Genomic DNA, 15,541 nt, shown 5'->3' on the forward strand with positions numbered 1-15,541 from the left:
GGAAAAACAATTACCTTAATTTTTCCTTAAAATTTTAAAGAAACCAAATTTATAAAAACTATTTTGAAATTTTCAATGATTGGAAATAGAAAAAGTCACTTGTTTTTTCTTTCTTTCGATTTTCGAAACAAAATTTGCAAACGTGACTCATAAACGAAAGAATAACAATGAAAAATATATAAAAAAATAATGAGCGTATGTTCCTTATCGTTCTCCAGAGAATTTGGAAGGAAAAAAAAATCTGGAGTTTTAAATTGTACCACCAATAAAATACTAATCTTTTTCTTTTTAATGTGATAGTATCATTATACAATTTTGGTATCAGATATATATCAAAGTCAAAGATGATATATTTCCATATCAAAGATACTGAATCGAAAAAACATTCGAAAATTAATTGGCCGTCAAGGTTTTCTCTGAATTTGAGTTCGAAGCGTTTGGATATCGTTACACAAGCATGAATATAACTTGTGGAAAGAAAAACATAAGTTGTTGAAGCTCGTATTGATTTACAGAAAGCAGATGTTTTTAAACGGTGGGGAAGGGGTGGGGAAGAGTGAAAAATAAATCAAAAATAGTTTTACTTCTATTTGTTCAAAATGAGATACAGCGTTAGCAGCTCAGTTGTTTAATTTGGCATTGGAAGAATGGAGCAACTTAGAACGAAAAAAATTAATATTTTTTACTTTTAAAATTTTTTTGGTGTAAATTAAACAACAAATGCAATACGTTTTTTTAACTTAAAAAACCCGTAACTGAAAATTTTCTGAATGATTAAAAAAAATTATATATCTTTTTTTTAAAAAAATGTTCGAAGGTGCTTTTGAGCGAAATCAAGGGGAACTTTGAATGTCATTCAGGGTTCGTGATTTTTTTGATTTTTTTAAAAAAAATCGAAAAAATCAGATTTTTTTGATTTTTATTCAAATGCACTGTAAGAACTTTAATTTATGACTAAAAAAACTTTATAAATGGTTAAACAAAATTAAATTAATGTTAAAACTATATTATAAGAATATTTTAGAAGCTCTAACTGCCTAAAACAATTTTTTATTATAATACATAGCTATGAATGCATAGTAACCATTTTGAAACAAATGCATGATTGAAATTTAAAGACAAGATGGAGAATTTAAAGAATACTTTAACTTTTAAAACAAAGTTTCAATTACCAAACCATAATTTTAATTTAAAATTGTAGTGATTTCTTCTTTTTTCTTTCGATTTTTAAAATGACAAAAAATAAATGTAACAGATTGTGTTTATAAATGCAGTCCTTCATTAAAAAATAAATAAATATTTAATTATATATTTTTATATTAAAATATTTATTTTTAATCCTACATCAAAATAGATGAGTTAAGCTAAAAATTTTTTTTAAAAAAACCTATGTACTCATTGAAATTTTTCTTCACAAAATTTCTTTATAGAAAATCTGATTTTGTCAAAGATACTGTAAATATATTATGAGAAAAAAAAACTTAATCTGTACTTTAAGTCTCAAAAATCAAAAGATTTTAAAAAATGTAATTTGAAATGTGTTGGAATTAACGCATACCAAGAAAGAAATTTCGTTAGCTAAAATTAATTAATGCAGCAATTTATTAAAAATACATTTTAAAACTTAGAAAAGAAATAATAAAAGTTTTATAATTTAAAACACTGTTCTTTTATTTTTTAAATCAATATGCATATATAAAAAAAAATCAGTTGATTTAAATCAATGATTTTTTTAAAAAAAATAATTTGATTTAAATCTTGATTTAAATAGTGATTTAAATCAAGCTGATATAAATCAACAAACCCTGATGTCATTATTCATTATTTTCGAAATTTTGTTTCGATACGGTCACGATAATACTCTCGTCATTCGATGTTTCGAAAATTTTGGTATATTCCATATTTATTATCGTCAAGATTCACGATATATTATGAGAATAACTTTAAAAATATCGATATCACATAGCTTGAAAAATTTCAAAATATTACTATCTGTTTTGCTTCAAAGGTGCTTTGGGACCGGGATAGCTGGTTGGATGTTGAGCCCATGACCGAGCTGTCGTGAGCTCTATTTCAGCCGATCGAAGACTCACCGTTTACAAAATGGTGACAGGTACACGTTAAATCTGTCGGGTCATTAAGTCTTCCAAGTTACTATAACAAATCAATACCTCTAATGGTACTGAATTAGAGATTGATCGTGCTCTGATTCAGTTCAAAATTACGATTTGCAGATAGATGGATGGTTTGCGGATAGATGGAATGCGGATAGACAAAATTACGATTTGCAGATAGATGGATGTGAATGTGCCCTACCTGTGAAACGGGATGCGACATATGTATGTTGTAGTCGGATCATCAATGAGGACATTGATGTTTCCCAAGCCGTCTCCAATAGTCTATTGTGCAGCTCTAATGCGACGTAAATAAAAGTACTGTACGTATAAAAGGTACTTTAATATCTTTAAATTTATGAGCAGAAAAATATCTAAGTATTTGATTTTTGAAATTTTTCCATTGCGTGCATTCAAAAAACTACAAAAGCGTTCTTGTCGATGTTGTGTAAAGGTGATTAGGGTGATTAAATTCCTTTTATATTCATTTTAAAGGGATTAGATTCATAATTTGATTAAATCTTCATCGACTGACTTAAGAGTGCTCTTAGCGTCAGTCTATCCGTAGGTAGTTTCGTGATTTTCTTCTTCATGCATCGCAAGTGTGAAATAGTTTCACTCAAAATATCCTCCACGTAGGTAAAATTTCTCAAATACTCGATGCAGGAGTCACTTTGTACTCTGGGTTGGGCTCAAAACTACAAGTTTATGCCAGTTGAATATTGCTAGACGCTAATGATGCGTGAAGCGCTTGTTTAACTGTGGTTATGTTACCGTTAAGGTTTAGGAATCATTTATTCTACAGATAATCAATAAATTTGCAGATTAACTAGGGTGATCCGTTAAGGTGCATTTTTTTTTTCATTTCTCAAAATACCTAGGGAATCTGCTAACTGTCTAGATAAGACGCACTTTACCTAAACGGCACTCGTTGAAGTGAAAATAAGATCTTTTTGTAGAACGACAGCAGCGTTTTGGTGCGCTTAAACTAAATTATTATTTATTTATTTTTCGCAATCTAAAAAATCAAGTTGCTACCATCAAAGTGCCAACACATCATAGTTGATAATCAATCACTGAAAAAACTATAATACAGAGAATCATACGGTTTAAAATGTTATTGCATGTAAGAGAATTATTTATTTATTTAATATCTAAAGCATCACATCAAATACAAACAAGCAATCAATAAATTATTTGATAAAAGAAGAGACGCATGCATTTTGGAAATTTAACTGAACTTTTGAAGAAAGTGTTAACGCGCACACATTATCTTTGTAAATGCGGAAAACACTTCATTAAACACTTTAACGGATTATTCTTAGTTAATCTGTATGTTAGTTAGGTAATGTGCGTCCTACGAGCGATTTAATGGCCTGAGCTTGTGCGGTAACAGTTACAATGCAATAAACGCAGTATAATGCGGTAACAGTTATAATGCGATTCTGTATAATGCGGTAACAGTTATAATGCAATAAACGCAGTATAATGCAGCAACAGTTATAATGCGATACAGTATTATGCGGTAAAAGTTATAATGCAATAAACGCAGTATCATGCGATACAATATAATGTGGTAACAGTTATAATGAAATTACAGTATAATGTGATACAGTATAATGCGGTAACAGTCATAATGCAATAAACGCAGTATAATGCGATACAGTATAATGCGGTAACAGTTATAATGCAATAAACACAGTATAATGCGGTAACAGTTATAATGCGATACTGTATAATGCGGTAAAGGTTATAATGCAATAAACACAGTATAATGCGGTAACAGTTATAATGCGATACTGTATAATGCGGTGAAGGTTATAATGCAATACAATATAATGCGGTTACAGTCATAATGGAATTACAGTATAATGCGGTAACAGTTATAATGCAATAAACGCAGTATAATGCGATACAGTATAATGCGGTAAAAGTTATAATGCAATAAACGCAGTATAATGCGATACAATATAATGCGGTAAGAGTTATAATGAAATTACAGTATAATGTGATACAGTATAATGCGGTAACAGTTATAACAAAATAAACGCCGTATAATGCGATGCAGTATAATGCGGTAATAGTTATAATGCAAAAGTACAAATTGCACTGGTTTATAATAAATAAATAAATAAAGAGTGAAAGAAAGAAGTGTTTCTACAAAAATGCGCAATTCTAAACATGAAAAAAATATACCACATGTAATTATTATATAAACTCTTCGCGTATTTATTCAACTCTTATTAACTCTTCACGTATTTTGAACGTCTGAAAATCTTTTCATTTCGTAATTAAACAAGTAATTATTCAACACTATCCGAAGAATAAAACATGAGAGAATCAGGGGAAAGTAATACATATTTAATGCCTTTCTTGGTTTAATCCAATCTTCTCCGAAAGAGCACCCCCTCTCTTCATTATACGCATGAGGTGAAAAATGTTATCTAGTCGACAACGATGCGAATTTATTCAGAGAAAATATTTTATTTCTACATTTATAACCTTGTATTGCAATGTTCTGGGCAATAATCAGGAATTGATAAATAATAAGTAAAAACAGAATATATATGATACTATAAAAATGTATATAGTATAATAAAATTAGCCCTCTTGAAAAAGTAATTTTTATTGACATTTTTCTATGATCTTTTAAGTTTAGAGTAATTTCTGTTTGTTGTTGTTGGAAAGGGGTTGATTTTGTTATAGCATCATTTAGAGAACAATTTATGTAATTGTATCAGGTTGTTCGGAAAGTAACTTAGTTTTTTTTTTGTGAAAATGAAAGGTGATTTTCTTATAGTGAATAAATATTTTATTGAAGCATATACTGTCCATTCTGGTCCATTACCTTTAGCCCTCCTTCTCAGGTTCAGTTGATTTTTGATCTCCTAATTTTAATTAATTTTATAACCGTCGTTGAACAGCCAACATTACTTAGAGTTTACGGCTATCAATATTCATCGCCATGAACGCTTGTAATTTTGAACCCAATCCAGAAGACAAGGAAACTCCAAGATCAAGTATTGGGAGAAATTTTGCTTTCGCCGTGGACTTTTTCATGGAGCTACCGCATCTGTGTTACATGGAGAGGACAACAAAAATCACCCACGGTTAGTATGACGGCAAGGGGATTCTAACCCATGATTCGCCTACCACTGATGATATTTTACGTCAGCTCTGTGGTCGTTGCGAGCCGGGTGCGGAATTCGCATTGATCAGCCATCGATGGGATTCGAATTTGGTTCACCTCATTGGGAGGCGATGCTCTATCTCCTGAGCTCCAACGGCTCAGATCTCCTTATTTTATTTTATAACCGTCGTTGAACAGTCGACCCAGTTCTGCGTTTACGACCACCAATGTTCAACTCCATATCTTTTAAGTGCTTTTGATCCCAATCCAGAAGACAAGGGAGCTCTTGGATCAGAGCCCCAGAGGTTATAGGAACTATATATTTGTTACAGGAACTTGGAGGACTTTGTAACCCCGACAGATTTAACCTGCACTAGTCACCATTTAATACACGGGGATTCTTCGGTCGGTAAGATTCAAACTCTCGTTCTCACAAACACGAGTCCAGCTCCCTACCAACAAGGTTATCCCGGTCTTGACCTCTTTATTGGAACTAAAGGTTTTATCATCCTAAACCTTTTGCAGATGCAGCTGTAGACAATTCTCGTACCCATTGAAGATACGCTTCAAAAATTAATAATTTTTTTAAAACCTTTGAGGAGCAAATCACCGACGTCAACGCAACGGCGTAAATATCTTTCAGTCAGAACATGAAGACGCCATAACGTCGAGCTTTGATATTATACCTTAGACCAGAGATGGCGAACCAATGGCACGCGTGCCATTCATGGCACCCGACACAATATTTCGGGCACGCCACCGATCACATTTGTTATTACACAAATGGTATTACACTATGAAGCATATGTAATAATTAAATTAAAATTCACAAAAAAACACACAAAATAATCAATTATTAATAAAAAATTAACAATTAATGCTAAAAAAACAATTAATAACCATAAAAAATAAGCTAACAATAAATAACTAGCAAAAAAATTAACAGTCCTGCTTATACTAACATCTTACAAACTAATATAAGTTATTTTGTCATCTAATCTGCAACAACAGAAGTCACACTGATGTTACTTTAAGTTGAATTACGCGTATAGCTGAGACAGTGCAAATTTTTTTTTCAATGTAAATAAAGAGTTTTGAGTTGATAGTATTTAGTATAAATATTTTCCCAATAGTCAAAATTATTTGACGGCACGTCTATGACCTCATCAAGCAATTTTTTTTAAAAAAATGGCACGTTGGTGTATAAAGGTTCGCCACCCCTGCCTTAGACTTTTCAAATAATAGTGAACGGTTGAATTTAATGTCTCAGGAATCTCGCGAATTGTTTATTTGCCGGTTTGCATCAATAAATACCTTTATTGTTTCTTTATAAACTTCCACTGGCATAGTGCACCTCAATTGCTGGATCGAAATTTTGCCTACCAGTCTAGGCACTGGTGTACTACCAAAAATATTCTCCATACACAATGGATTTTTTTCTTTGCTTGAACAGTATTTGTACCTCTTCGATAGTAAAAAAGTAAAATATTCCGAAAATTCCGCTTTTCACTTTCTATATTTGAAAGGGCACTAGCTGGAAACAACTGCGTGAAATCAATTGAACTTTTTAAACGAGCAAAATTGCCTTATCAGCTGTCAAAATATATAATGCAGCGTATGTATAAAGTTGGCTGTGAAAAAATATAATCAAATCCTCTGTTGGAGAAAAACGAGATTACTTTTCGAACTACCCACTAGATGGCTCACTCAGTCATGAGGCATACACCTATTGTAGGGCAAATTAACGGTCGCGACTGCTCACAGGGTGGCTAACTAGTACAGCAAGTTAAGCTCAAGTACCCTGTGAACTAATTGGATTGGCATCAGGCGTAAAGCTTCAGTTTAAATTTGATTTGTCTAGTCTAGCTTATCAGAAATACGCCAGAATTTTGATTGACTATAAATTCTGTTTGGCGAAGAAACAACGATTTCAGTTCCGCTCGTAGAGGAAAGGAAAATATCAAAATTTGTTTGCCCTCCAGCACAGCTTCGTAGGTACCGAGGGTGCACGGTATCGGCCCTCGTTAAACTGTTCCGCTTTTTTTTATAACCGTCGTTGAACAGTCGAACCAATTTTTGGGTTTACGACTACTAATGTTCAACTTCGTATTCTTGTAATTTTGAACTTAATCCAGAAAACAAGAGAACTCCCGGATCAAGTATAAGGTGAAATTTGCCTTCGTGTAGGACTTTTTTGATGGTACTAAACCACATTTGCTTTACATGGTGATAAAAACCACGAAAATCTCCCATGGTTAACCTTATGGCAAAGGGACTGTAACCCATGATCCATCTACCACTGAGGGTATTTTACGTCAGCACTGTGGTCAATGAAAGCCGGGTGTGGAATCCGAATAGAACAGCCAACACTGGAATTCGAACCAGGTTCAACTCATTGAAAGGCGAGCACTCTATCCCCTTAGCCATCGCTGCTCTAAGTTGTTCTACTGCAAAGTGCTCGACTTCGCGCGCAGATCGTTAGGCTACCAAAGCAGAGGATCAAAATTGCGATGGCATGTCTTCGGATCATTCTCAGGGATGTTTCCCAGACCGGCGCCAATAGCCCATTGTGTAGCTATGGTGCGACGTAAATTAAGTACCTACCATCCAGCACAGAGCACCAATAAAAATGCTAGCACACTATTGAGTCCGGAAGCGGTTGAAAATTTTGCCGATTGGGAAAATTGTTCATAGTCATTAAATTACCGATAAATTTGACTTGGTGATAAAGTATTAATAAATTCTGCTAGCAGAGATCAGAAACTTAATTTATAGTGTCAGCAAGTTCGAAGCTCTTGTAGAGATTTAAATAGTCCAGCTAATCGAAAAAGTTTCGATTCAATAATAATTATATGATAAATTTTGATTGCAATATTTAATTGTAATAGGTATATAAAATGTACATTAATTATATAATATAAATATTATAATATAAATATTATAATATAAATATTATAATATAAATATTATAATATAAATATTATAATATATAATATTATATATATAAAAATATATAATATTATAAAATGTCATAATATTAATCTGGGATTTGTTTTAATAATTATGTTATTATAAGAGTTCAGGGGAAATATGGGCCAAATTAAACAAACTTCTTTAAGTTTGAGTCGTCTTGGAGCTGTTGTTAATATGAATATTTACTTTACTTTCTACTCGAAAAATAAGACTCTCAGTTTTTTCGCCGAAGTTAGCCTTAATGGTTATGTTTTCTATGCTTGTTTAAAGATTTGTCAAAATTTTAGGAAGAAACATGATAGATATAGCTTTTTATTCAATGATATTATTTCTACATGATCATTATTTCTGGTATTTTCTTTGTCAATTTCTTTTCCTAGAAATTTGGTAAGAGAAAATCCTGAGTTGAAAAAACAATGTCAGTTTTTTTTTCTTCTTCTTCAAACTTAGTTTTTCAAGCAAAGCGATTTTCAATGAAAACGATTTTAGTTTCAGCATTTAAAACTTTGAACGACTTAAACTGAAAGGATTGAAATAATTTTTCGAACATTGTGTTACAAAATGTTCAGCTTTCGCAAACATGTTTTAAAAACGTTGTTATTACGAAATAGATTCCTGAATAAATAGTTTCGGTTTTTTTCATTTTAACACAAACATCGTTTTTTAATATTAAATCCATTTAATTTACGTTTCATCAGTTTACAATATTAGAGTAATCGTCTATGAAACTTTTGACTACTGATGCGAATATAATTTTACATTCGCGTGTAAGTTAAAAACATTAAATACTCATCACATTGAGATGATGACTTACACGCAAAAAAAAAGAACATTAAATTAATAAAAATAATGTGATGGATTGAAACACAAAAATTGCTGATCAAATATTCCATTAGAAATCGCTTTTATTTACATTTATATCTGATATTTAATTGTTGAGATTGTAAAATAAAAAATATACTGCACTTAATAACTTTTTATTTAATTATCACATTTTAACGTTTTTTAATAGTTTATTACATATGAAATGATTATATATTTTAAGTTACGAATTAAAATACAAAAAAGAATTTACTCTCAATTACAAAAAAATCGTTTTACAAAAGATATTTTGTTAAACAGTGTGTAAAAAAATATCTGCTAAACTAATTTTTGTTCTATTGATAGGATTTTCGCGTGTTAAGTGCTTAAATCATCATCATCGGATTTCACTAAATGGTTTAAAGGGAAAAGATCTCAAATATTCTAATTAATTAATGTAAAGTTTTTTTCCAAGTTACGATATAAGATAAATAACCTCAAATATTTTAATTAATTAAAGTTTTTTTAAGCTACGAAATAAGATAAGTAACCTCAAATATTCTAATTAATCGATGAAAACGTTTTTTTTAAGTTAAGAAATAAGATAAATAACCTCAAATATTCTAATTAATTGATGAAAACGTTTTTTTTTTAAGTTACGAAATAAGATAAATAACCTGGAATATTCTAATTAATTAAAGTAAACGTTTTTTTTTAAAGTTAAGTAAAATAAGTAACCTCAAATATTCTAATTAATTAGTGTAAACGTTTTTTTTTCTAAGTTACGAAGTAAAATAAGTAACCACAAATATTCTAATTAATTAACGTGAACGTTCTTTTTAAGTTACGAAATATGATAAATAACTTCAAATATTCTAATTAATTAATGTAAGCGTTTTTTAAACCATTAAGTTACGAAATAAGATAAACATACTTTCTCTGAATAAATATATCTTTTTTTTTGCATCAAAATATCATATTAGGCGGAGTCTGGAAAATTTGGTTATAATAGTTTAATCAGGACTGCCGTCGCAAGATTTGTATTCTTTATGTATCCCCCCCCCCACTTTTTGCGTATTTTATCATATTGGCCCACATTTTTGACACCTCTCCTGGCTAAAAAATTGGGACCATAATTTCCTGAGTGCAGCTACCTATTACATTTTAAACTAAAACTCAATATCGCGAGGGTGTGTAATTCAGAGAAAGAACGTTTTAGTATTTGATTTCATAACGTGAAATATTGTCAGCACAAATTATTTTAGTCGTGTTTATACAACGCCAACAATCACTTAACCAGCACTTCACATCGCCGGCACGATCACATCTCTACAGTTTATTTCGCCGAAAATTTATTTCACCGACAAATCTTTTCGCCGTCATGATCAATTCAATTTTGATTCATATTTTCTGCAAAATTTTCTTTATCAGTAGTTCAAGTTCTTTTTCTCTTAAATAAAACGTTTGAAGTTTTTTTATATTCGATGCGCGATGTTTTGCAATTTGGAATTATTTTGTAGTTAATTTCGGAATTTAGTTCATTAAAATTAGATAGTTAAAACTAGTGATGTTTTTTCTCACACGGTATATTTCATAAAAAAAGAAGACACTAATTAACTTTTAATTTGATAATCGGATTTAAACGTAATCTTAATTGATCGAAAGATAAGCTTTAAATACGCTAATCAGCTAGTGCCTGTGTGTGTGTGTTGCATACGCCATTTTATTTAAGTTACAAAATCAGACACAATAAAAACATTCATTCTCTGAATAAACATGAGATTTTTCAGAAAGTTTCGACATTAACATAATAACGAAAGTTCTTAACATTAACTTTTTTAAGGAAAATAACTATTTTTTGGGAATAGATTAACTAACTAAAAGGGTCTTAGTACACATTTGTAGTACTTTTTCTTATCCAAAGTGAATTCCATATAATTATTTTTTATTTAAGAATTGCTTAGTATTTTTTTTTATCGATGTTTTATTTACTAATAGTCCAAACATTTTTGAATTGTAAAAATGTATAAACATTCTTTACGTTTTCTTCTTTTAATTTTAAAAGCCAAAATTTATACGAAATAAATCAAACAGTTGTTGAGAAATAAATACTCAAAAAAGAGGTTTTTTGAAGCTACAATGATCAGATTTTCAAATGATACGTGGAAAATAGAAAATTGTTAAGTTATTGAAGTTTAAAAATTAAAAATTTTGAACAAAATAAGCAGTTAAACATTTAAGAACTGTAGGATGATCTGCGAACGCAGCTATTGTTGTTTATTTTTGAACTTTTAGACAAATATGGATTATTAATAGTCTATAAAGGGGATCATGATAATTACTAACAGAATAAATACTGAAAAGAAAAATCTGGAATCTAGTTAATTAAGGATGCCTTAAGTTGATGTTTGATTTGACCCATACTTAAGTGGGCATAAAATTGTTCAGCTATAAACAAAATAACAATTGTACCATTTTCTCGTTATTTTACCAGATAAAAGTTTTCAGGACCGCCTTTCAATTTTGTATCAAAAAATAAATTGAATTTCATTATTTTAGGTCAAGCCTTACAATTTATGATTCACAAAGGATTAAAATTTGATCATGATTCGTCAATGTTCGATAATCTCAATATTTATCTCCCTTAACTCTTTTATAAGTATCAACCATTATTAATATTATTCAAGTTCACATGACTGAACAAAGTAAAGAACGTCATTTTTCATATCACTCCAGTTTTTTTCAAAATTTGCATTCTGCATTAATTTGCTAAATAAATAAAAGAAAAAACATTGTCGAAAAGGCAAGATTTGGAAATTCGCCATAAATAAAACATATTATTCTTAGCACAAACATGAGAAACCAGAAATTAAATATAACTTAGAATTTATTTCAAAACAAACCATAATTAAAGTTGTTTTCATACGTATCCAAAGAAATGCTCGCATTTTGAGTGTTTTTATGGAATCTAGATGATATTCTTTCACAAACATAAGTTATTCTGATTTTTCTCTTCTTCTAGCAAACACTTTTTTTCACTTCACTTCGAAAAGAACAACATAATGTTTTTCCGCAGCTAAAAAATCGTTTTCATTGGATTCGCACGCGAGGAAATACAAAAGTCTCGACGAATACTGAAATTAAGTTTTGTTTTCTTCGTACCTAACATTTCCACTTGAATATTTCGTTTAAAATTTAATTCAAAGAGAAAAAGAACAAGTTTCTTTTTCATCTTAGATGTCTGAGACAGAGAATAGATTTCATTACATGCGTTTATTGGATGTCTCTGTGCTTTTAGAACTTGATACAAAAAAAAAAAAAAAAAAAAAAAAAAAAAAAAACATGAAAAGAAGTAAAATTCGGGAAAAAGAAAGGTTTGCCTTCTGGGGATAAATATCCTTCGAATATTTACTGAACTGTGGAAAATACGAAGAGTAAAGTTTAAAAATTTTTTTTGTTGTTGTTTAGTAAACGGGGATTAAAAAGAAAATACACGGCAATTGGTGTCAGTTTGAAAAAAAAGTTTAGAAGGAAAGAGTAACATATGAAAAAAATCTGAAGAAATTGAGAGAAAAAAACATTTAAAAATACATGATAAATTAATGCAAAGCTCAAAAGAAACCATAAAAATTATGAAACAGTAAATTAATGCGTACATAAAAATTAAAACTCTCATGCAAAAGCATGATAACCATGAAACTACGCATTAAAACATTTGAAAAAGAGTGAAAAATTTATGAAAAAACACTGAGAAATAGATTTAAAAAAAAGTGAAAAAACGCATAAAAACAATTAAAAATAAAGAAACACTGAGAAAAATGCGAAAACATTTCAGACCAAGAATGCATCACCCAAAAAGCATTCAAAATACTTGAAAAAATTCCGAAAAAATCTACAAATTATAAAAAAAAACTGATGAAAACATGAAAATATATGAAGAAACACAGAAGAAAATGTGAAAACTATGAAATATCAGATTGAAAATCTTTAAAAATACATGAAAATTTAAGAAAAATGCTTAAAAAAAGTTTAGAAAAAAAGAGAAACATAGAAAAGTAGGAAAACTATAAAACACCTCAAAAAATATTTAAAACTGGAAAAAAATATAAAGAATCACCGAGCAATGAAACAAGGCATAAAAATTATTTAAAAATACATGAAAAAACATCGAAATAACACCGTTATACACTGATCTTACCATGAGTTCAAATAAACATTGGTATGATTTGAAAATTGAATATAGAAAAAAAAATGGTCGAAGTCAGAAATCTCCGGTTTGCTACGTTCCGCTTAAGAAATGAGATGATTTGTTCATACTAAATTTTGTAATAAGTTTCTATATTTGCCAATAGATGGAGCTGCTAACTAAAAAAATCGGAATCAAAATTTTTTTTGATGTAGTCTTTGATTAAAAAAAAAAAAAATCTTTTACAATGGCAACGAGTGAGTGATGTGACATACCAGAAAAAAATACATAATGATTTTTTTTTGTCAGTAACGCCATCTCTTGACAAATTTTCGAATTTTAAAATCAGAGCGCAGTGAATCATCGATTTCGATTGCAACAAGCATTCAAAAACAGAAAATATTACTGAACAATCAAAAATTTGTTTATCTTACCTTATTTTCTCTAAGAAGAAAATCAGCATGGTGGCTTCAGATCAGATAGAATTTTACACCATTAATGACGTTTTAATTTATATTCGATCTCTTTTATAAAAAAACTCCGCAAGTTCATTTCGTTTTCCGTTTCTAAAAAGATAAAAACATAATTTTATTAACAAGGTAAAGAGAAATTTTGATATTTCGGGGGAAAATTGGTCCCCATTGTACGGTTTTATGAACCATGAAGTCAAGTATTGTTCAAGAATCGAAAGATCACTATTATTATTGTGACAACTTTAATTATAGAATTTGTTAATATCGCAATAATTATCAATAACATCGCATATCAAAACGATAATTTTGCAAATAGTATAAGTAACAACAATTATTAAATACGATATTATCGTGAGCGTTAATAAATTTCATTTAGGTAACAAAAATGTCGACCTATTGAAAAATAATATAAATTAGCTAAATCGAAAAAAAATATCGCGATTCATTGATAAACATCGATATTTTTTGAAAATGCAAGCGTCATTAAAAGTCGGCATTTATGCGTTTTACATACCAATGATCATGTTGGGGATAATTTTGAAAATAAATCGCCAACATATTGTTCTTATAACTAATAAAAGGACATAAAGAAAGAAAGAAAAGAAACATCTATGAAGTAACTTAAAAATTAGGTTTTCGTTTTTTAATATTCTAAAAATTTTTGAGCTTAAACTCGATATTTACATATAGCGTTTTAAGAAAGTCAAGAACTATAATAGTGCATTTAAAGTTAGTACACTGTAAAAAAATTCCGAAGTAAATTACGGTAGAAAATACCGTTACTTTGGGTCCTTTAACCGTAAAATCCACAATTACCGTAAATTATTATATTGCAATTTTTACAGTAATATTTATTTCATTAATATGATTCAGTGATTTTAAGGTAATTATTACTGTAATAATTACCTTGTATCAGATTTTTTTGTTTGTCACGCAACTCGGTAAAAATGGATTTTACGGTAAAAAGTATCGGCACCCTAAATGCCTTTTTACCGTAATTTTATCAGGAATTATTCGCAGTTTAGAATAATTTTTAACAACTTGTTTCAATATACTCTAATGACGTAACTGTAACTTTTTTGTTGGTTATTCTTTCTTTGTCATAAGTCATTTTTTTATTTTTTAAGCTTATTTAACTATGTTAAAGTAAAAATATTTTTAAATTTGTGTTTTAAGAAATAAATTTTGAGTAGAAAATTTTAATATTTTATTTGTATTAAATTTGAATATAATTTGACATTGAAAATAACTCAATGTTAATAATTTATTTGTTATTTATAACTTTTACTTAATTAAATATTGTTTTTTGTTATATTTCATTTTTTATTCTGGTATGAGTTATTTCCGTTTACATAGGTGAATTTTTATTTTAATTATTTTTGGAACGAAACTAAGAGTGTTTTTGTATTTTTCTAACATTTTTTTAAGTGACAAAAAAACTCATCTTAATTTCTGTCTAGATCCCATTAGGGATATCATTAAAAAATACTGGTTATATATTAAATAATTTCATCTTTCTTTTGGTATTAACTAATGTCTAATTATAAGATAGATTAATACATTCCAGAGTGATGTAATAAAGAAAAAGGGAAGTTTAAAAATTCAAATCATGCTGCGAATTCCTTTAATTTTTTTTTCTCCTTTTACAATAGTCTTGAGAGTTTCACTTAAAATTAATATAAAATTTTTATTTGTGCATGGGTTTTAGAATTTTTTAGTACGTAAAAAAGCCCATCAATTATAAATAAATATTTTAAAATTTTTATGTGCATAACATAAAGATTATGTTCTTTTTTATTTTAACAGTAGATAAAACTGATTTAATAATTCAAAGAAAATATGAGTGTTTTGATAAATTTTTTAA

The 15,541-nt window shown here is 29.1% G+C and overlaps 1 protein-coding gene across 3 annotated transcripts in view; it reads right to left on the bottom strand.

Moving 5' to 3' along the window:
• LOC107443134 (uncharacterized) overlaps nucleotides 1-15,541 on the bottom strand; it is a 317,712-nt gene that overhangs the window by 129,053 nt on the left and 173,118 nt on the right. For all 3 annotated transcript variants that reach the window (XM_071181668.2, XM_071181666.2, XM_087161827.1), the window contains exon 3: nucleotides 13,639-13,770. The gene's annotated coding sequence lies outside the window, so the exon portion shown is untranslated. The remainder of the gene's footprint in view (nucleotides 1-13,638; nucleotides 13,771-15,541) is intronic.

The sequence above is a fragment of the Parasteatoda tepidariorum genome, chromosome 4, assembly GCF_982258835.1.
Source record: "Parasteatoda tepidariorum strain Cologne lab strain chromosome 4, Ptep-v5.0, whole genome shotgun sequence".
NCBI classification, from domain to species: Eukaryota; Metazoa; Arthropoda; class Arachnida; order Araneae; family Theridiidae; genus Parasteatoda; species Parasteatoda tepidariorum.